At 46.1% G+C, this 21,722-nt stretch overlaps 1 protein-coding gene across 2 annotated transcripts in view; it reads right to left on the reverse strand.

The window, feature by feature from the left end:
* Nucleotides 1-21,722, reverse strand: part of ITPK1 (inositol-tetrakisphosphate 1-kinase) — a 142,375-nt gene that overhangs the window by 119,069 nt on the left and 1,584 nt on the right. The window lies entirely within an intron of this gene.

Raw genomic sequence — 21,722 nt, forward strand, 5'->3', positions numbered from 1 at the left:
GTCGTTAGCTCTGAGAGCATTTGTGATTTCTTGTCTCCAGCACTCACCAAGTGACCACTGTTTGCATACACAAGAACAAATTTTCCTCTTCATGTATGGAACCAGAGTAAGTAATTTACTCAGACGTAACCAACAACAAGAGTCCGTGCGGACAGCTCACTGTGGCCAGCTACACGCAGCCCCAGAGCTACCAGTCTGGTGTTTCATCAGGTTAAAAGGACATCCATGGAAAGGGTTTGCAGGAAACAATTAATGCAGGAGAGGTTCCTAGAAATCTTTCCTCCCCAAACTCTGCACCAGTTCAGGCTCACATAACTCATCCAGCCAGTTCCTGTTTTGTTTGCTCCCTTTGAGAAGCATTTCATGCTTCAGCCTTTAGTTTGGGGCCTTTCTGAATGCAGCTACTATTTTAAAGAGGACTGTTTCTTTAGGCCAAAATTAATGGCTGGCTAAAAAGCATTTCCATCAGCCCAGTTTCATCTGAAACTGGGTTTCACACTTATTTTGCTATTCATCATCCCACCCTGTCCTATCCCCCCCAACACTGCATGAACCATGTCAACAGCAGACAGAAAAGCAACTGCATGTGAGAAGTGCCCCTCTGCTGCCTTGTCTCCTATTTGGGGAGAAAAAGGTGTCCAGCAGAAAATTCGTTGTACAAATTAAAAGTGAACTGGATTGCTTCTCTCCGTTTGAACAGATTCAGATGACAGTACCAATAACGGGAAACTCCCTCCCCGCAACCTACTCCTCTGCTTGAGTTTACATCAACATAGATCAAAAAATGATTTTACTTTATTTGGAAGCTTCATTAGAGAGGCTTGCAATAAAATGAAAGCTTGGCTTCCAACAAGCCATGACCGTACTGTTTCAAAACATCCTGCTTATTGACATGCGGCCAACTTCCCCGAGAAGAAACAGGATAGAGCATTTGACAGAGGCACAGTGAATCATCTTGGTGATCTACACAAATTACACACGATCCTGGAAATCAAATAAAACACAAGCTACATGAACTTAGCATTGAGAAAGGATCTAAACTGGGAGACAACAAGTTAAGGAATTATTTTTATTATGTGGCATGCAGAATAATACTAATAGCTGATGTGACCATTAGAGGGAGGAAAAAGAAAAGCCTTACCAAAAGGTTCAGATAAGAGAATAGGGTTTTTTGCTAGTCTCACTAGACAGGGCTGCAGTTTGAGGAGCTGGAAATGCAGCATACGAACAACATACTGCTGCCAGCCTTATAATATCAAGTCAACGTAGGTCAAGAAGATTCATAGGAATACACCAAAAGATTTTGGCAGTGAGGGATGTAGGATCAGCCAAAGTCAGAGAGAACAAACTTGAAGCTGGAGCAGAGATGAGGCAGCAAAACAGAAAGTCTCCATCACTCAGGATAGTTTCTGTACCTGTAAAGGGCAAAACAGCATCTCCAAGAAATCTCCACCCTGGCTGGAGAAAATTCCTTGCCCTAGATGTTATCTGTAGGTTCATGCCTGCTGCGCCCACTTTGTAAGTCACAGAGGACAGCTACTACCTGGTTTTGATCCAAGCCATTACTCAAAATGCACACCCTTCGTAATGCAAAAATGAATGACAGAGCCAGAGTTCTTCAGCACAAATCCTGATGGCTTACAGGAAGTGTAGAGCAGCCCATCTTGTCGAACCAAGCGGTTTTTTCCCAGTCAGCTTCAACCTTCTGCCAGCACCACTTTGCCTAACTTTCAGTGCCCTTCCTTGGGCTCAGACGCCCAGCCCGTGCCACGCTGTCCCCCACACCTCTGATCTTCTACAGCACTTCTTGCTGCTAATCTCTCTCAGGCAGACACACACGCACAGTGCCCTAAATAATCCTGCCCTTGCTTTTTCGTAACCTATCCTAGACAGCAGCTGTCACACCCATCATTTCCCCCAGTGACCGAGCTGAGGTGTTCTAAGACTGCAGCTTTCCCAGATTTGGCCCAGGGCACGCAGGAGGTGCTGCACAACCCCAGAACACCATCACCCTTTCTAGCCAGACTTCATTACTGCCCAGATTTGGCTCTGCTGGGAGCTCTGTCGCACTGCATAGCCAGGAACGAGGTAGTGTCTTGGGCCTCTCCAGATTTTCTAGAAGCTGCCTCGACAAGCAGAACCACGCAGGAGCGCTGTTACTCATACTCTCGTTCTCCCTCTCAGAGAAAGAGCCCGAGGCCAGCAGTTCAGCTGCATCTTTCACACATCTCCCTTTATGGAGCTCCCTGGGTTCCCTGGTACCTGCCTCTCCCCATTGCAACACCAGTGCCATCAGCATGCCGATGAGTTCAAGATAATCTGAATCCCTCTTCAAGCCAAAAAATAAATAACATTTTTTTAAAAACTCCGTTTCTATTCTAGCCTACCAAATTACCGCTGTCCTTACCATTGCTAAGGAGGCAGACACCGTCAGCTGATGCAGCCTTTCAGTAGGAGCTGCAGAGGCAGACACAAAGGCGCAGTGAGAGCTAGCTGCTTTCCTCTGGTTATTTTTGTCCAGCTCCGCCCCGAAACTCACTCTTCAATCCCAATAATTGGCAGCAACTAATTAGAAGGAAAAATGCTAGTCGCTGATTAAATGTTTGATTAAGTGTTGATTACATGTTTGATTAAACAGGATCACAGAACGAATTTCCCTTGGACAAGCGTACTCATTTTCTGTTGCTCACTTCTTTTGTTTGCAGACACGAGATAAGGGACTCCGGAGATGATGCTGTACCACACACTGGGATTTCAAGCCTATAGGTGACCGCACAGCACAGGGCAAGGAGAAAGCGATGATTCCTCCGCTGTTGCAGGTTGGTTTCATCATCGGGTGCATGTGGTTAACTGCCCATGTTCTCTTTTTTGGACTTGGACATTTGACCAGGGTGTCATACACTGGATCCAGCTCAGATATTGCCAGAATTATTGCACGGGTTAACTGGAGACACAATCAGCATAGAAGAGAGGGACTTGTAGAAATGTCACAGCTTTCAAATTGCTGCAATTCCAAAATACGTACAAGGACTTGAAGAATTATACATAGGGGGAAAAGTCCACATTACATAATTATCTTCAACTGCTGTTGAAAACTCTGGATGTCTTAGGCTGGTCCTCAAAAAACAACAACCACTGAGGAAAGCGATTTTCATTTATTCCATTTGCTGTCGCTTAGACAAGATAGCAAGTAACAGTCAATGAGAATGACTGAACCACATAAGATTAGGATTTTCTATACAGAAAAATACACACATGTACCTCTCAATCTCTTAGTACATAAATACACCATTTGCTCAGAAGGTTTGCAGGAATTCTTGTTCGTGAAGGCAACAGAAAATTCTTGCTTGAACATCTGCTTTTACAGCCCACCAGCACATACATCTACCTGCAGCAGCAGGATTTCTTACTGCAAGAAGCCGCTTTCCCAGGCAGAACATTTTCACAGCTCTTCGCACATCAGATCCCTGCAGCCAGCCGTGCTTCATGAAGAACGAAGCTGCTCCACACCCAGCGTGATGTAAGGACCTTGCACACAGCTGCACACCCTGCTGACTGCACCCGGGCGCTGGGCAGATGTTATCTGCCCTGCACTTGGACCTGCAGGGTTTCCTGCTTGGTCAGCACGCGGCTGAGATACCACAGTAAGCTGCAAAATGCACAGGCGTCACCTGAAGGGCAGAAACTATCCCATTCTAACAAAAACGTTCCTCTTCTAAACCTTCCCAACCCTCAGATATGGAAAAAAGTCGCAGCTGTTATAAGAAGATAATCAAAACCTTGGGAAAGTTGCACTCTCTCAAAGAGGCCATAAACAGGCGTTATCTTATTTGGACTGCACCCCAAATTATTTTCTCTAATTAGTTTCTAGATAAGAGTTCAAAAATTTACCAGTAATATAGTATGGTGTGCTTTTTTTTCCCCCCCCAAGAATATTTTGACCACCTACATTTTCTTCCCCACTGAATTCTAGCATCACCATCCACCACGTGTAAGGGAAGTCTTCCTCCCCGCTGGCCTCCACGCTCCTCCAGGTGTGGACCCTTGCCCCAAGGGGAGCACCAGAGCATCCCACAGCCCCCAGGGCACGGCTCACCGGCAGTGTCAGCCTGACAGCGCCAAGGGTGAGCCTCAATTTTGCAGCAGAACCCCCTCTGGAAGCCTGGCATGGACCCGACAAAATCTTTGCTCGTGTGCTGAAAGCCTGAAGCCAAGTTCAAAAGCACCGGCCAGCATTTTGGTCAGGCATAACGCCTACCGCCCAGGTTACCAATCGCAAGGTGGAGTTCACAACAGCAGCTATGTGCCCCAGAGCACTTTCAAACCACAGACCCTGCCTGCAGAGACACAGTACAGCTTTGTTTATATCCCCTTCTTACTTGTGGGTGTTCAGTCAGGAGCAATGCTGGAAAGGTAACACGGACCATTTCTTTAGGATTTTCTTCCACTGTTTTCACGCTGTGGTGTTCTTCAAAAAATGCTAGCAAGGTCGTGACTAGAATTTTTCAGGAAGGCTTTTTTCGGTGAAGAATAACTTCTCTACTCACGTCTCTCAAAGAAAAAAAGAGTCTACAGACAAACAATTAGGAAATGAAAGAAAAATCTAAAACTGCATTTTTGGCCATTTAAGGCTATGAACTGAGAAAGAATGAACAAGCCCTTATGTCAAAAAACAAAACAAAGTTTTAATATTGTTAAAAGCAGAAAGATTTCTTTCTTTCAAGCATTTGTCTGTAAAATATTTCACTGTAACTAAGTCCTTAAGCCACAGAGTCTTGCATCCTACCCCAACAACAAACTAATTGCAGATGCTCCTAAGGACAACCTGCCCGCTGAACTTGCCATTAAGCTCTGCCCTCCACCAGAGAGGGAGAACTACACGGAGAATACAATAAAGATCAAATTTCTTCCCACTTTTTTCCACTGCCCTGATACCAGGATGTCTCAAAATCCATTGTCTAATGTCTTTATCCCCCTACAGCAACACATTTCTTGCGCTGTAACTTAGTGGCACCAAGGCTCTTGCACGTCTGTAGCAGTGTCAGTAGGTACGGCAGGCTTCTGCTGCCAAGTATCAGGCACCTCCGCTGATGATGAACGTGCTAGGACTGCATGGGCAACAGAAGCAGTGAATGATGCTTGCCATTGCAGACACTTCACGCAGCACTGCTGTTTCTCACCTTTCCTCTGGGTTTTGCAGAGGAGCTGTGAGCTCTTCCTTAAGGTGCTGCCCACAGAGACGTAAGGCCAAGGTCTGCTGCTGCACCAGGCAGCTTTAGGATCAACACATCTGGGATAGAAACCTGCTAAGGACCCCGTGGAAGCAAACAACTTTCACTCAAACCACTTCCACGAGGCACAGCTAAATGCTCAGTCCTCTGATTTTTGCACCTCTCACAACAGGGCCTTATCAAAACCGCCTTTCAAGGCATTACAGGCCATGCGGCTTTAGTTGGGATAACAGCAGTCTTCCTCCGTTGTTGATTCCATGACACTAAAGCAAAATCACTGTAAATCACTGGATACCAGTGCAGAGAGATTAACCGGACCTGTCTGGAAGCAAGCCTACTGGGAAAGCGCTCCTCCCACACGCACACCTTAGGGTCACGTTAGCGGTGGTATTATAGCTATCAACTCCTCCACTTGCCACATAATGTTTTACACAAACATGCAACAGATAACATCTACTTCTCAGTAATTATGTCACATAGAAATCTTCTAAGATGTTTTTTAATAAGTAGCTTAACAGATCCTCCAAGAACTGACTCTGTCAAATAACTGAAGCTAGAGAGCACTACTCCCAAACAGTCACTGTCCCGCTGGAAACCTTCCTTTAAAGAAGTCTGTATTTATACCATAAACCTGGATATGAAGGTGTTTTTAAAGAACCTTTTAAAAGTTAAAACCCTTTCTTTAAACACTAAAGTTGCATATGAAATGGGTTTCAAAACTGACAACCTCTAAGGACGTACCGAGTTTTCCACCAACGCTTCAGCCAGGACAGACCCCAGGGCCAGGAGCAGGGCTACAACCGCTGCCTCTCAGCCTGCCCTCCGCCTTTCAGCAGATGCTCTTTACCCTCCTACCCACGTCGCTTCTCTCTCTGAGGCCCCTCTGACCTGGGCTCTCCTAGGACTTTCTCTCAAACACTCCTCAGAGCAGAGGCTTCCCCGGCTGCATCCCACAGGCTCAGGCTCACCACTTGTCCTGCCCCCTTCTGCATCTCACCAGAACAGCCCCCTCCGCCTACACTCCTCTTGTGTGGAAGGAGCTTCTCCTCTTCCATCCATCAGCACTCCCTGCCTTTGCCTGCTGTTATTAGAAGCCCTGACCGAGCCACCAGCTCATTCTGGGACCCAAAGTCCTCAGTCTTCCCAGTCCTTGTCCAGGAGGGTCCCGCTGCCATCCTGGCCACCCCTCACTCCAGTGGTACAGGACAAGGCCGCAGCTGTGGTCCTGCCCTTTGTGTCCTCCATGGCAGGGCAGTCTGCGAGGAAGGGGAGAAGCAGCTGCTCGGGACCACTGTGTTCTTCATAGACAAGGCTACCAGAGCTTTTAGGTACCAGTGATTACTTGGGACATCCTGAGCCATAAATTGGCACCTTAGCTTCTGTGCTCATGCTCAAGAGGACAGTTGGCTTAGCCACCCTGGACCAGTACCACCACTGAGCAGCCCATTCAGAACGGGAGCTACTCCAACAGCCTCCTCAGCAGACGTTCACAGTCTGCTCAAGTATTTCCCCCTCTCCTCCAAGCAATCCAGCCCTGATCCTTCCCTTGCTCTCAAGTTCTTCCCTTCAACAGCCAACCCGACACCACACATCATCTGGCTGTCAAGATCTCGGACCAGGTTTGTCCTGTTCTACCTCTCTTCTTTCTGGAAAGCCCTGGAGGTGGCACCTCATTCACTTTCCTCTCAGTGCCTGGAACTGCTGCTCTGAATCCCCCCTTGCAAGACTTTTCTCCATGCTACAGCTGATAGCCAAAAGGAAAAGACCACATTAAATTCTGTTCCCATTGCGTGCACACACACAGAACAAAACAAACATACCTCGGAGAGAGGAGACAGAAAGGACAAAGGCAACGTCTACTAAGTCAAGAACATTTACTCCTGAGGGAAACCGCGGGACACTGTCACTCCTAGCCCATTTGAAAAGCAACATGGGGAGGAGGTACAGGGCCTTGCAGCAGTCCTAAAAAGCCTTCAGTCTCTCTGGGACTCTTCTCTCCTATGACTGAGGCCACTTCTTTAAACTTTCGGTAACACAGGGAGGTCACCTGAATGCACCGTGTTCTGCGACAGACCATTTTCAGTCCTGCAGATGAGACAATCCACGTAAGCAAACCTCCCTTTAAAATACTAAGCTTCACCTAAGCAAATTCACAGCCTCTCTCGTTTTCACTTGGGATTTTAGATGAGATTCCTCCACTGTCCGCCCAGCGCAGGTTCGTGCCTGTGCCAGCCTCACCTGCAGGAAGCCCCAAGCACTGCTCACCATTCGCTTCCAAGAGGCACCACCACGTTGCTCAAGCATCGCTTTAGAAGATGCGCCAAATAATCCTACTTCTCAGAAAATATGCAGTCTTAAAATCTCCTAGGAGATTCTTGGCCTCATTTAGAGGGGAAAAAATAGTTTCTTGGTACAATGGTGAACAGCAGCTTCCTTTAGAAAAAAAGGCTGCCGAGTACCTGATCTTTTCATTTTTAAATAAGCGTGACAAAGCCAGGCTGCTACCCACGTCTGATACGAGCCTCAGCCACCAATCAGTCAAGTCTTTCAGAGGTTTATTACAAGTAAAATTGTGTATAATAAACACAAAGGAGTAAAGACTTCCTGAAGAGCCAGTCACAGTAAACAGCTCTGAAGATGTGAAGGAAAATGAATCACTTCTGAAAAGCAATTTATTCTTTTTTAAGTCACAGCTAAATGAGTAAGTTACACAGCACCTCTTTAGATAAGGTGCTATTAAAAAACCATGTTTTATGAGAGGTTTTTTTCCCCAAAGTTTCTGTGTTTGGTAAACTGTTTTATCATGAAAAATAACTCCCATTAGCCTTAGCAGGTTTAGGGTCGGGCTCACATTTCTTTGCAGCTTTCAGAGTTTCCACGTTTCCTGTGTTTTGTCAGGTTCTGTGCCTAGTTGGAGAAGAGCAGCCACAGGCTGTGTCTGCAGGGCTAGGGCGCCTTCTCTGAACTCAGGTACCCCCAGAAGAAGCAGAGAAAAATGTGATCAAGGAAACAACCCTCTGCACTGTCTGTGGTGGAGGGGATTGCTACACAGCCCCCTGGCTCCTTCCCTCTTTGCTTTTTGAAGCAAAGCTCCACTGTCAGCATTGAAGTGACTGGGTTAAGAAAGTCAATGCAAGAAGATGAAATCTTAGCTTGGCAAAAGCCGAGCGATCACTTAATCTGTATACGATGAACTGAGAACATTTACCAGTCAAATAGGTCTGAGACAATCAAGGGGGCTAAAACTTTTAAAAACATGTTGCAGTCCCCAACAACTGCGTTGAAGGTTACTTCAGAGAATTATTCTGGTTGGAAAAGACCTCTAAGGTCACCTAGCCCAGCCTTCAACCTACCACTGCCAAGCCCACCATTAAACCACCCATGAGGAAATGCCAAATTTCAATGCCTTGGATTTTTAATTTTGAACCATACCTTGAAGCAGACAGACGTGAATGAAGAGCTGCTGATAAATATCAAGATAAAGTAAGCAATGCTTTGTGTCTCCTTTGAGATCCAATAATCCTTTAACAATTAGCTACCAGCTCAGCCATACAACACCACTGTGATGTGTTTTCATTACTCCCGCATTTGACAGGTGGAAGAAGTAAGATATTGGGAAATTCACTGACTTGCTTATGTTACAATAAAGCCTACGACAGAGCCAAAACCCTATTGTGATTGCCAGCCCAATGCTCAATTCAAGAGGCTTTTCTCTATTCTCCCTCGGATCAGAGAACATTCCTCAATTCAAAAACTTCCTTAACGCCCCCCACGCCCCAATTGTAGGTACTGATGAATACGTGGAAGAGATCAAGTATTTAAACACATTTCAATTGTTTGCAGCTCATCTATGTATACTTAGGGCTTTATTCATATTTCAAAGCTGTCTGGGCAGCGTGTTTAAAAATACCTTGACAGTCAAACCGCACATTTATAGCAGAGCTGAAAAAGAGCCACCTCGCAGGTTTTGGGGATTTGCCTCGCAGGAATGTCTCCGAGTTCCCGAGCCAATGTGGGCGTCCAAAACCGACATCAGACGTTTTGAATAAACAATTTAATTTCCTGACGTTGTTAGAGGGGAGGAAAAAAGCCAGGGAAAGAGTTTTCACATTCAGACAAAGATGTATAGAAGATGGGGGGGGGAAGTTAACTATTTAATAGTTTTTATTGCATCAAAAGGAGATCGAGCCTTACCAAAGGAAGCCCTCATCCCTGTTGTTAAAGAAGGCTCTGATAATTATCTCCTTGAAGCCAAACTGGCTGCTGAAAACACCCCAACACAGACATTACTGCTTTAAAGACAGAACAATATTTACAAAACCACTCTGCAGCACAAGCCTTCCTTCACTGTAAGGTTAGCAGCACTGCCAGTCTGCTCCACCTTGCCTGGATCAGCCCCCCGAAATTGGGGATCTACTTTGATTTAAAGGGGACGAGATGGGACAGGGAGATTTTACATGGACTTCACGCATTTTCCACAAATAAACATTTTGTATTTCAACTTCTACTACCAGCAGCAGCAAGTGTGCTAAAAATCTATTCTTACTGGGAGTTTTCACACCCACACAGCAGTTAACACAAGGCAAGGCGGCAGCAGCACTAACAAGGAACAGGAAACTCAGATACTGTACTTGGTGCTACAAAGACATCTCAAATCACCCTACCAGATACTTCCCTGGGTCGAGCAGGCATTCAATGGCATCATTGTAGCATGTTTTAATTACTACCTACCACACTTTTGATTCTTGGCCATCAATCGTTGTTACCCAGCCATTCATTACACCCTTTGAGTGCCCGCTCTCGTTATGTCTGGTGCAACAAAGGAAGAGCACACCAGCAGCAGAGGTCCACATGTTGTTGCCCACAGGTGTACCACTGAATTCGTGCCACTATGAACAAATTCAATTTCAGTCCCTGACTCTCCAATTTTCCATTATAAAAATAAAAAAGAACGAGGTCTACCTAGTTCCCAAGGAATTCAACTAGATTTCCAACAGCCTCAGAGGGAGCTGGATCAGGCCCAGGTCTGCAGCGTCCTCAGCTCTCAGTGGGATCAGGGGAACTCAGCACCTCCACAAGCAGCAGCTTTTGAGTGCATTGGCCTAATTCACGTGCGAGGATTCCTGTTTTAGGAATAAGCTCTAGGACCAAGAATTTGACTGCTGTCCAACTGAACTACAGAACAACAGGTATAGAGATGTTGATCTTACACATCAGGAAACAGCTTTGCCCGAGAAGAAATCTGTGGTAGAGCTGCCTGAGAATAACTAACTTTGTTTCCAAATTCTTTGCTGAGCTAGGAACCAGGCATTTTAATTAAGGTCTGCTAATTGCAGTTAGTGTAATTTGGGGTAGGGGGCAGGGAGGAAGTACGCTTTTCCACAGTCCACTGGTACCAAAGCTGACAGACAAAGAAAGGGAAATCATTTTAAAAATACATGTTAGGTAGAGTAAGTGTTCTACATGTGATTTGTGGTTTCAGAAACAATTTTTTGCTAGAAGAAAGCTGTGTTGTCTGGTTCTACGACCTTTTTCACAGAAACTCTAGGAACGAGGGAGAATCAGGGAAGCTCCCTGTTAAAGTAAGAAAGAACAGCCACAGCAAGTCAGACTGACAGCCCAACCTACCCTGCCTCCTGCCTCCAATGTGGCCACAGCTTCTCTGTTTTATAGCCAAAAACACAGAAGAAACATCCCAGAACACTGTTTTTCTTCAGTGATCTCTTGCAACCAGAGCTACACTGTTTTATTATCTCTGTAACAACAGCGGGGGAAAACCTGCCAAAAAGGAGTAGGATTAAGAATTACATTTTAACAGATTACTCAAGACAAAGGACAGATCAAATCACAGCACAAATACATTGTGCCAACCCTCTCAAAACAATAGCTATTGTGAGCTAAGATGCTGTACTATGCTGATCAGGAAACTCTTTGACACAGTCACACAACAGCACAAAAATGAGAAAAAAAGGTTTCACTAGAAGAGCTGGTGGTCTGCGCGGTCCCCGTGGAAGCGACAGCCTGCTGCACCCACAGGTCTGTACAATGCACCCACAGTTATTTTAGTCAGGGAGAAGAGACAAAACACCCTAAGTCTCTCACAGTCAATCACTTCTGTCTCCGTCCAGCATCACCGAAAGGCAGACTCCAAGTTGGCTCACAGGAGCACTTGCATCCACCCCACCAGCGTCTGAGGAACTTTTACAACTAAAAGACAGCAGCTGACAAGCATCAGTCACGTCAAGCCTTCTCCACTCTCCAGAGCCTTCTCAGGAAGGTCTGAGCTTGTACATTAGAGATCCATTTGGTCTGATTAAAATACCCAGAAATGGAAAGAACCTGGCTTCTACTTTAAGGCAAAGATAGACAAAAGAATCTTTAAATTACATTTAGGCCAGACAATAGTAAGATTGAGTGTTAATGGAAAAAAAAAAAAAAGAGTCCTAATCCTCAAGAATATTCTACCTTGCAGTGAATTGATCCTTGCAAACAGGCAATCCTTCACTAGCAAGCAACAAAGTGATGAAGATCAGAAGATCAATGCCTTACAGCATACCCAAAGAACAAAGCTATGATCACGGGGCATTAGGGAAGGAATCAGAAGGTGAACTAGCTAGACAGTTCTTGAAACAAAGTTAGTCCCATGCAAAAGCAATTTAAACTTGGTAATAAAGTCTACGACCAAAGATTTTCACTCTACTCATTTGTGACTAAAACAAAATTCAAAGCACAAGTTCTCTTAGATGGTGAGAGCTGAGAGCCTAAAATAGCATCAGAAAAAGAAAGAAAAAGCAAATGGGGCTTCCACACCCTGTCTAGCAACAAGCCTGTACTTCTATCCCTCAAAGCACGCTAAAATTTTGGTTCTATAAAGGACAAGAAAAACACCAAGAAAACCTACCCTCTTCAAAATTGACTCCAGCATAAACTTTGATCTCTTCCTTGGGACAGAAGGAAACGTAACCCCAAAATGACAAGCCCTAAAGCCAAACCTGCAAGCAAGCCTCTTCTCCTCCAGTAGGCCCAGCTCCTACCTGCAGTCAGTGCAGCTTGGTAGAGCTACAGACACAGCATAAAACATGTTATCTCCACAGATTAAACCACCGTTGAGAGGCAGAAGTTTGGAAGAAAACATCTCCCAGGTGACAAAGGCCACTCACTGCTCTGTTCGATCGCCACGTGCTCTTTGCGCAGCACGTGCTGCCCCGGCCCAGGGCGCTGGCAATAACACCGCTCCCCTTCCATGCCTTCCCCTCTCCTGCCAGGTCCAGGGTGCAGGTCAGCAACTACAAGTGCTATTTTTTATTTGGCCATCAGCCTTTCATCAGAACAGAAGGCTTTCTTAGTTTCTGTTTTGTTTCCCTCCATTCAAGTCTGTTTTTAAAGCAAAGAAAACTTACTTTAGACAACTGCGTGAAAGAATGCTGAGCTGAAACAACTCTTAAAATACATACCTGAGGCTACAGAAAGGCAGCATTAACTGAAAACCAACACGAAGACCAGAAAAGAATACATGCTTTCAATATCGAACAAAAGACAGATACAGATTTTATTTGCAAATTAATTCTACACGCGGCATAAAGGCTAGAGAGACAGGGCTTGTGTCACTTTGCAACACTAACCCTGTACTTCACATTCAGAGGGTGCCCTTCCGCTATATGACCACGTAAACTGGTCGGGCACTTTTCTCTCTATCTGCAAAGGGGTGTTAGGTTCCCCAAAACCCTCTGCTGTTAGCTGCAGGTCACAGATAGCAAGCACTAGATGAAGTCAGAAGGTGGCCCCTATGCTGGACCCAGCTGCTAGTTCCTCCTCTCCCTCTTTTGCAAGTTTTTGTATTTTTAGCAGGGAAGTCCCTGTTCTTTGGGGAAGAGCTTCTGAACTTCTTACATCTTTTTGACTGAAATGATTTTTTTATTGATCAAGAGTCAGGGTGTGTTAGGAAAATAAACACACATACGCTTAGAAATAAGTAATGCCTATGCCTTTACAGGTTAAAAAAAGTAGAGAAAAACAGAAGCAACTTTGTATTTGCTCATGTTTTAGTAACAACAAAACTAGAGGGTAGCCAACACATGCTGATACCTTCTCTGCAGCCCTGTGATATCAGAAATGAAAGCGAGTTCAGAAAACATGTTTGAAGGTTTATGCAGAGCAGGGCCACCCGTGGCCCTTGAACACAGCATCACGGATACAGCTGCTGCCAGCAGAGCCTCCAACCACCGGCGGCTGGCAGAAGGCAAGAGGCTCTGCCAGGGGGAAGGTGAGCGCGTTTGTGCTGTGCCTCGAACCTCCTCCAAGCGCCTGCTGCACACCACCTCCAGCTCTGGCCGGCTGGCCTGGCTCTCCTCAGCTGGCCTCGATGCCGGGCTGCCCCAACAGCCCACGCAGGAGCAGACCTATGATCCCCTAGGACCACAGGGCCCCCTATTATCCCCCACCACCCCTCAGAGGCCAGTGGGGAGAGTGCCCGTGCTGGCTGCTCTACCACCAGGCACCGGTGCTGGATCCTCTCAGCCGATGTGGGCTTTCTGCAACAGCAGGGAACGGCTCTGGCGAAGAGCTGACAGGCAGCTGTACAACAAGCATACCTGGCTGGGTTTAGGTGGCCATTACCAGACTCACCAGAGCACAGCATATTGCTACAAGAGGCAAGTGTTCACGACCCAGCTATACAAGTGACGACACTTTCCGCCCTGGTAACGAAACCAGGCTGACGAGACAGAGAATAAGCCGAGTCATTACGCCAGCTCTTGTAACCACCGAAGCAATTTAGGAGGGGCAGGGAGCAAGGAGGGCCACGCTCTGCCAGCGCAGATGGCAAAGGAGTGGCACATTGCAAGTGGACCTGTGTGATATCATTTCCTTCCAGCGCCATTAATCACCCCAGACATCGTTTGTTCTATCAACTGCTAAGCAGTTACCCCAGCACGCAGATAACTTTATCGAGGCCGGGCAGTGACAGCCATTACCGAGCACCACGCCAGGCAGGACACCTCGCGTCCACTGAGCCCTCTGAACTATCTCCTGCTGCTGCGAGGAGAGGCGTCGCACCAGCACCGTCCGACCGAACACCGGGGGGAAGTAGAAGAAAAGTCGCAAGCACTTTTAAAACACAGGATTTCAAAAGAGAACAACGCTGTTGCTCACAGCCACAACACGCAGTCCAGGCCAGGTCTCTGAAGGCACCAGGGTTTCGGCCTGTTCACATCCTGCAAGGGGACGAAGCTCCCTCAAAGCGCAGGCACATCTGTAGTATGGTCTGACAGGGCAAACACGGGGCTTCAGAAACACTGCCAGCAGCAGCCCAGCTTCAAAGCTCAAGATTTATCACTTTGCCTTCTGCTACAGACACAGCTCAAGTATTTTCTCCTTCATGAAGGATCCTGTTTCACAAGGCAATGCCTGGGGACCCAGACCGAATACACAGAACTGATGCGTACAGAGGGAAAGGGCTGAAGACGGCTTGTTGACAGGCAGAAAGAAAAGCCTGCGAGGAGTGTGATGAAGAGAGAAAAGTCAATCTGTTTTTTTGAGGAGGAAGGACAGACCTCAAATTCTTCCAAGCAAGCATGACTCAGCAGTGTGTGACAAGACAAAACGAGATGCGCTTATAAACCTTCACCAGCTGGTATCCCAGGGGACAGGATTAAACAGCTCAACGTGAACTGAACTTGCTTCCAAGTCCCCAGCCTGGCTCTGCCAGCTGCTTTCCTAAAAGCACGGTTAGGCCTAGAAATATGAATTCCTCCACTGCACTGAACAGGTCCCTGGGAGCCCCCCGAGACCTCAGCATGCTCACAGCCACCCGCTGCACAGGCAGCAGCCTGGCCACAGCAGTGAGCAGGCTTCCATTTTGCTGCCAGCAATCCTTCCATTTTGCTGCCAGCAATCCTTCCACCATCAGTGGCGATCACATCCCAGACAAGAAGCTCAAAGCACTGCAGTTAGGAGGAAGGAGAATGAAAACTAAGACAGCTTTACCTGGAAATAAGCCCCCCCCCCAACGAAACTCAATCATTTTGAAAGCCATTCGTAAAGTACATGGTTGTCCTCCAGTGGTGATTTCTCCCTGCAGAGGGACAGAATACTAGCCAGTATTTGTGCAGTGTTTGGACAGTGGGGAAACAGCAGCAGCTTCCTCCTCGATCACATAAAGGGCATGACTCCTTCTGAAGGGAGCTGAATTCCATCAGTACAAAACAAAGCACTGTTTCAAGGACTGAACGCCGAACTCAAAAACGAGAAAAAGATAACCATACAGAAGAGTGTTTGTTCCACAGCCCTACAGCGTAGATGAACCCAGCACAGGTGCTTATTTTATCTATTATCATGCTTATTTTAGTCTTTTACAATGCTTTGCTTCCCTGTTTCCTTGGAACACGTTCAAGAATGCCGCCTCACCAAAAAGTGTCAAATTTGAGATAAACAGCACATAATCTGACCAACATCATGAGATACACTGTCAATCAATGCTTTGCAAGCGCAGTACATTAAAGCAGACCAAACACTTTCAGCAGGCAGCTCTGAAACCCCTCTCGGGTTGAGCCTATACACTTTTAAAAGCTGAATGCATTTAGACCTCATCTCTGGGCTTCCCAAGTCATGACTGCTGAAGTAGTAAAGGTTCTTCAGAGCACTCAAGGTACAAAGAACTTTTTCTTGGACAATTTCTGCACTAATATAGATTGGACAAAGCCGCAGCAGTGACATGAGGAGAGGTCAACATCTCTGCCCTGAAACAGGACCACGGGCTCGTGTCATTCCCAGCATGTCTGTCCAAACCCTTCTTAGAAGTTCTGAGCAACAAACTTTGCTGCCTAAATAGACAATCAGGGTACTTTTTCCAAATACTAGCATTCCTCCTTCTTGGTACAATTGAAGCTCACTGCTTTTTGCTTGACTCACAATGGAACGAGGGAATACACCATGCTCTTTTTTCCCCTACAGCAGCTTTTTAAAGCGTCCAAAGATCCTCCCGGTTCTTTATGCTGAATACCACAGTACTATTCGCTGCATTTCCAAGACTTCCAATCCTTCTCACTGCTCTCCCGTGGACACTTAGAGCTGACCTGCCTTCTCCCTGAAACACGGGGTCCCAAACCAAAGGCAGGGTAAGCAGCAGCCTTATCAGCACCATGCAGGATGGATACGCCATGTGCCTGGCAGGCCATGTTCCAGCTTACGTACTCCATCGTGACATTTGCTTTTTGGCAACACTGTCAATTTGTATTCAGCTTGTGATCTGCAGAAGAATCCAGATCTTTCTCTGCCACCTGACCGAGGTTATTGTTGTTCCCTGCTGCGTATCATCTCACACAGGCTGTGGTGAGGGGATGTACCGCAGGGAGGACACAGACTTCCTGAATCCAAGGTAAATGATTGCTAGATCATGAAACAGAGTCACCATGAAAGCAGTGATTGTTACAGCCACCTCTGCTGCTGCGCAGCCGGGCGCTGTGTTCCCATGAAACGGTTCTGCAGGCATAACACAGAAAGCTTTTTGCGAGAGGGATGCCTGTCAGTCAGGGCTCTCTGAGGGAGAAAACACACATACACCCGGTTATTCTGGGATGCCACGTTTCCTCCTCTACAGGCTAATGGAAGAAGGAACAGGAACCCAAAAACACACCGAACTTTTCCTCTAAGAAACATGCGTTTTTTACTACTACCTTCAACGTGTTTTCTTGGCTTATTATAAATTTAATCATTTAGCTAGTTGGAAGGTTTTGTTAGAGCTGATGTCAAAAAAAAAAAAGGCAAAAAACTATACCCACCCATCCTGCCCCTGGTTGCTTCTCGTGATATCCATTGGGGGTTGGAACTAGATCTTTAAGGTCCCTTCCAATCCAAGCCATTCTATGACAGTATTTCAGCCTAACACAAGCAACAATGGGAGCTATTGATCGATGCACATACATTTTATTTTATGGCCTTTAAGAATGTAAAAGTTAACTGGCACAAGCCACGAATTTTAAAAAAGTTGTATTTCGTGATTAACAGTGAATTGGGGTTAAAGAACATTCCCTCCCCCCCTCCCCTGCCAAGTTCTTCTTGGAAAAAACACACAATATACCTCACAGCCTGCAATATAAAGAAACAGACTTAAGAATAATACTGGTCTGAGGGCATTAAATTAATCTATCTCAAAGCTCATATTTAGGTTCTTGTGCACAGGTCGTGCTGCAAAAGGGACCATGTATAAAGTCTAGAAAAGAAAGAGAGCCATACAGACTTATAGCACTGACAGCAGTGTTTATACATTTTATGGCATTGATTTACTAAACAGAATAGCTTCTAATACATGCTAAAAGACAGCTGAACTATTTACCACAGACACAAAATGGGAAGAAGCAGGTTGAAGAACCAACTTAGCTTGAAGAAAAAAAAAAGAGAAAGAGCAAGATCGAGTCAGACAAAAACTTAAATAAGACATACTAATATTTTGCCAGGTAAAAAATAATTGGATGCTATGTTCAGCAGATTGATTTAGTAGCAACATCAGAATAGCTTCAACATAACAACAAATTAAAACAAAAAAAAAGTGATCTGTCACACTGTCAAATGGTCTTCAGGATGAAAAGCTCTAACAGGAATTGCACACCCAAAGTGCATCCCCTTGCATAAAACCAAAAGCAAGAAGCACTAAACTGATGCAGGTGGTTATTCAAGAACACAGGCTCAAGTTTCAGAACAGCCCTCAGCAGCAGGTAGCACCTAGGAATCCAAACCAGATCAAGAAGCCTTACTTTCATGTGTCAATGAATGCAATCAGTTTGTCACGGATGATTTCTCAAGGGGGGCTGACAATTCCGCTTGCTCTCTGTAGATCAAGGTGACAAGGCTTTACCAGAAGGTATTCCTTATTACTTCACTTAAATTTTCTTCCTTTATGATCAGAATTTGATTTTCTCAGAATTTCTAGAATTTCCTGAGAAATTGTTCCTTCCAGGCCCTCACTCTTCAGTGAAAAAACACTGCACAATAAAATCTGACCATAAGTAATCTGGACTTTAAGATGAACAAGCACAGCTCTGCTGTCTGTCAAACTGCAGGATTTATCATGACACAAATTACATCTTCAGGCAACTCTTCAACTCCTTTGCTATTCATTTTCTACGCGCTATAAAGAGGCTAAACTGACTCAGTACCTACACGGTTACACAGGAAAGCTACCACACTTCCATGGGAACTTAGGAGGTGCACATGTGAATGCTTTTTCCCCAAATAACTGAGAAGTGTCTTATAATTCCTAATGGGGTGACTTTAAATTATCTCCTCTTGGGCATGTCACTTCACCTTATAGCACTCTAACTTACTCACGTAGCCATAACTTTACTGCCTCACATCTTCATGGCCCCAAAGAGGCAATATTAACTTATGACACATGGAACAGCTACCGAGGAAATGGAGGCTTTTATAGAGGCAACAGCCCCTTGTAAACAGCCACACCTCGCTAATCTGAACTGGTGCCAAACATATACAACTCATTTTTCAAACAGATAGGCGCATTTTTCTGTACTACTACCGCTGCCCCTCCTCATATGGCATGAGTCTCTTTACTCACAACATCCACGGAGGCCTGGCAGTACATCTAAGCAGAAAAAAAAGCAGTGTACAAGAGCCTTTACCACAAACTGCAGCTCACTCCACAGTCCTGTCACCTCGGTAATGGAGCGGGGCATCTCCATTTCCCTGAGCTTGCCCTAGTGCTCACGCACCTGTACAGAGACCAACATTTCAATGTCAACAAGAGGAGCAGGGAACAGACTGGACTGAAAGTTTTTGCCAACTGCATAACCACTAAAACCAGCTTGAGACAGTGGATAAGGCCAAACAGCTGGAAGAAGGGGGAACTGTTCCTTTCAGCAGCAGCAGGACACATGACAACACCAGAACTACATTTTCACACCACACGCTCCTAACTTCTCACTTAGGAGTCCCTAGAAACCTCGCCTGACTTTTTAGCAGGCCACAGATAACTCCGCATTTTACCACGAGCCAGCTACCTAAAGCTTTGAAACCGTGCCATGCCTTGGTGGAGCTGAACGCCGCGGCTCCAAGGAAAGCAGGCAGGAGACGCAGAGGCCAGGGATCCGCACGCCGCAGCCGGGGGGGGCCTGGCCGCGCAGCTGCAGGTGCGGCACATATGGCAGCACGCAGGGGGTACCCAACCCGACACAAAGCACGGCGACCTAGCAGCTTTCAGTCAAAAGCAGAGGCCAACTTGGCAGCAGTAGCTTCTTTAATCGCCTCCTGACTAACAAATTGAGTGAGGCAGCAAGAGGCCTGTTCGGCGCAGAGGAGCTCAGCCCCACGCCACAGCTCGCAGGGGAGCGTCGTGGTACCGGCGAGGCTGACAGAGGGGTGCGCTCCTCCCCACCGACACCGCACGCTGAGGAACACAGAAGCCTTGCAGTGCGGACAGCTTGGGCAGAAAGCAGTCGCTGGGCGGAACTGAAAACCGGTGGGGGAAGCAGAGGCCAGACGCAAGCAGGGTGACTGTCCCGTGGCGTGGTGGCAGGTCCAGAAGGAGGACAGGAGCGAGCCCGGTCCCTGACCCAGGTTCAGCCTCCCTTGGGAGGTAACAGCTGCAGGCTCAAACCCGGCTTCCCCAGGCAAGCGCTCTGTCCTCTGGGTCAGCAACTCTCTGAGCACTTCCCTGCGGAAGCATTAAGGGTTGCGCTGGGACGCAACCCAAACTGGGAACCACTGCCTGGGCTATAAATGTGGAGGCAGATACCACCACAGCCACTGCTTTCATCTCCTCAGGCTATGTCTGGGAGGCACAGACAAGGCTGTTACGCTCCGTGAAGAATAAAGCCCTGGCAGGATGCCGCTAGTGTGCCACAGTGAGGACCACAAGCACAGGTGAGCTCAAAGACCCTCAATACAAGGCCTGTTACCTTGTGAATACAAAGCTCAGGCAAACATCCCAGACACTGCGTTCAGGCAGGACAGGGTGTTCCAGACCTACGCACCTGAGGAGATTTGTATCACGAAGCAAAAATTAAAAACAAACAAACAAAAAAACAGAAAGGAGGCACCTACAATTTTTCCAATTTTTTTTTCATGAAACTGCTTGGAAGGATTCAGATGCCAAAATTTAACAGGGAAACCTACCAAACCCTAGCCTAGGTTGCACATCAAAGCTGGATACAAACACCAGGACAGCGTTAAGAACCTGCCCAGTCTCTGCGGAGCACAGACCTGAAGACAGGGCTGCCTGTGCCCCCAGAGCAGCACCTTCATTGCTGGTGCACTCACGCTCACTCACATCTTGTTTCAGCTAGCGTCTTTCATAGTGTTTAAGTTCTGGAGTGCTGCTGGAGACAAAACCTGAAACCACTCCTATGAAAGCGGTTCAGCACTTAGACCGTCTCCCAGAGGATGGCTCAAGCTGGTTTTGAAATGTCTGTCCCTAATCCCTCTATGGCACCGGTGCCTCACGCTAGAACTGGCTGCGCTGGCAGACTGCAAAAAATTGAAGACTTTTCTTATCCCAACAATACTCTGGGTCTAAAAACAGCACACTTGAGGAGTTCATTAGGCGTCTTCTGTTACTTTCCTGGGTTATATAACTGCTTCACTGCAAACTCGTACAAACAAAACTGAACTTTGTAGTCATCCAGAAAGTATATCCCTAGGCAACAGGCAAATAAAATCCCAGTAACAGTCACCATAAAATACATAGAGTAGACAGACAGACACATAGTCCACTCTAACGCATGAATCACTGTACAGGAATGAGTACACTTGCCTTATTTCCTACTATGCACAATATTTCTGGTAAGATGTATGTTGAGCTTGGCACTACTTTTTCTGCCGCAATAAAATCATATAAATACACAAGTAATCAAGTAGATATTATGAATAAAATACACAAAATCTTTGCCTAAATGAACATGGCCTCCCGCTGGTATCAATGGAAGTTACCAGGATGGACGACCAAGCAACTTACTCCAGCAACTGCATTGATCTTTAAACCCAACACTTAACTCCGCTTCTAAAAACAGACTAATACTAAATGCCTTTTAAAATAAAATAATTGAAGCATGATCAAATGGACATAATCTATCCAACATCTGCAAATGGTATTTAAAGCAAGCTTAGCTTGTACAGAGTAAGGTAGCCTAATTTGCATCACAAAATTGGGAAAGTGTAGCAAGAGAGACACTTTGGGGTCAATTTTCATAGCACTGCCAGGACTTAAAACTATTAATAAATTTGTACAATACACAAAGAAATTGTGTATCTACGTTATGAAACATAAGCATAAAGAATTTCTGAAGTAGAGAAAGTAAAGCAAGGCATACAGTCAAAAAGAGAAACAAGAACAGCGGAGGACAGAAAGTCATCTTTGGAGATTCCTAAACATAAAGTACCGCATATGATACCAGGAATGAAAAGCAAATAACTATGAGAAACCAGCTATGTACTTTCTAAGATTCCTCTTAGTTTCTGCTTATGAAATCCAACCTATACCCAACA

The sequence above is a fragment of the Anser brachyrhynchus genome (assembly GCF_964034855.1).
Source record: "Anser brachyrhynchus genome assembly, chromosome: 5".
NCBI lineage: Eukaryota > Metazoa > Chordata > Aves > Anseriformes > Anatidae > Anser > Anser brachyrhynchus.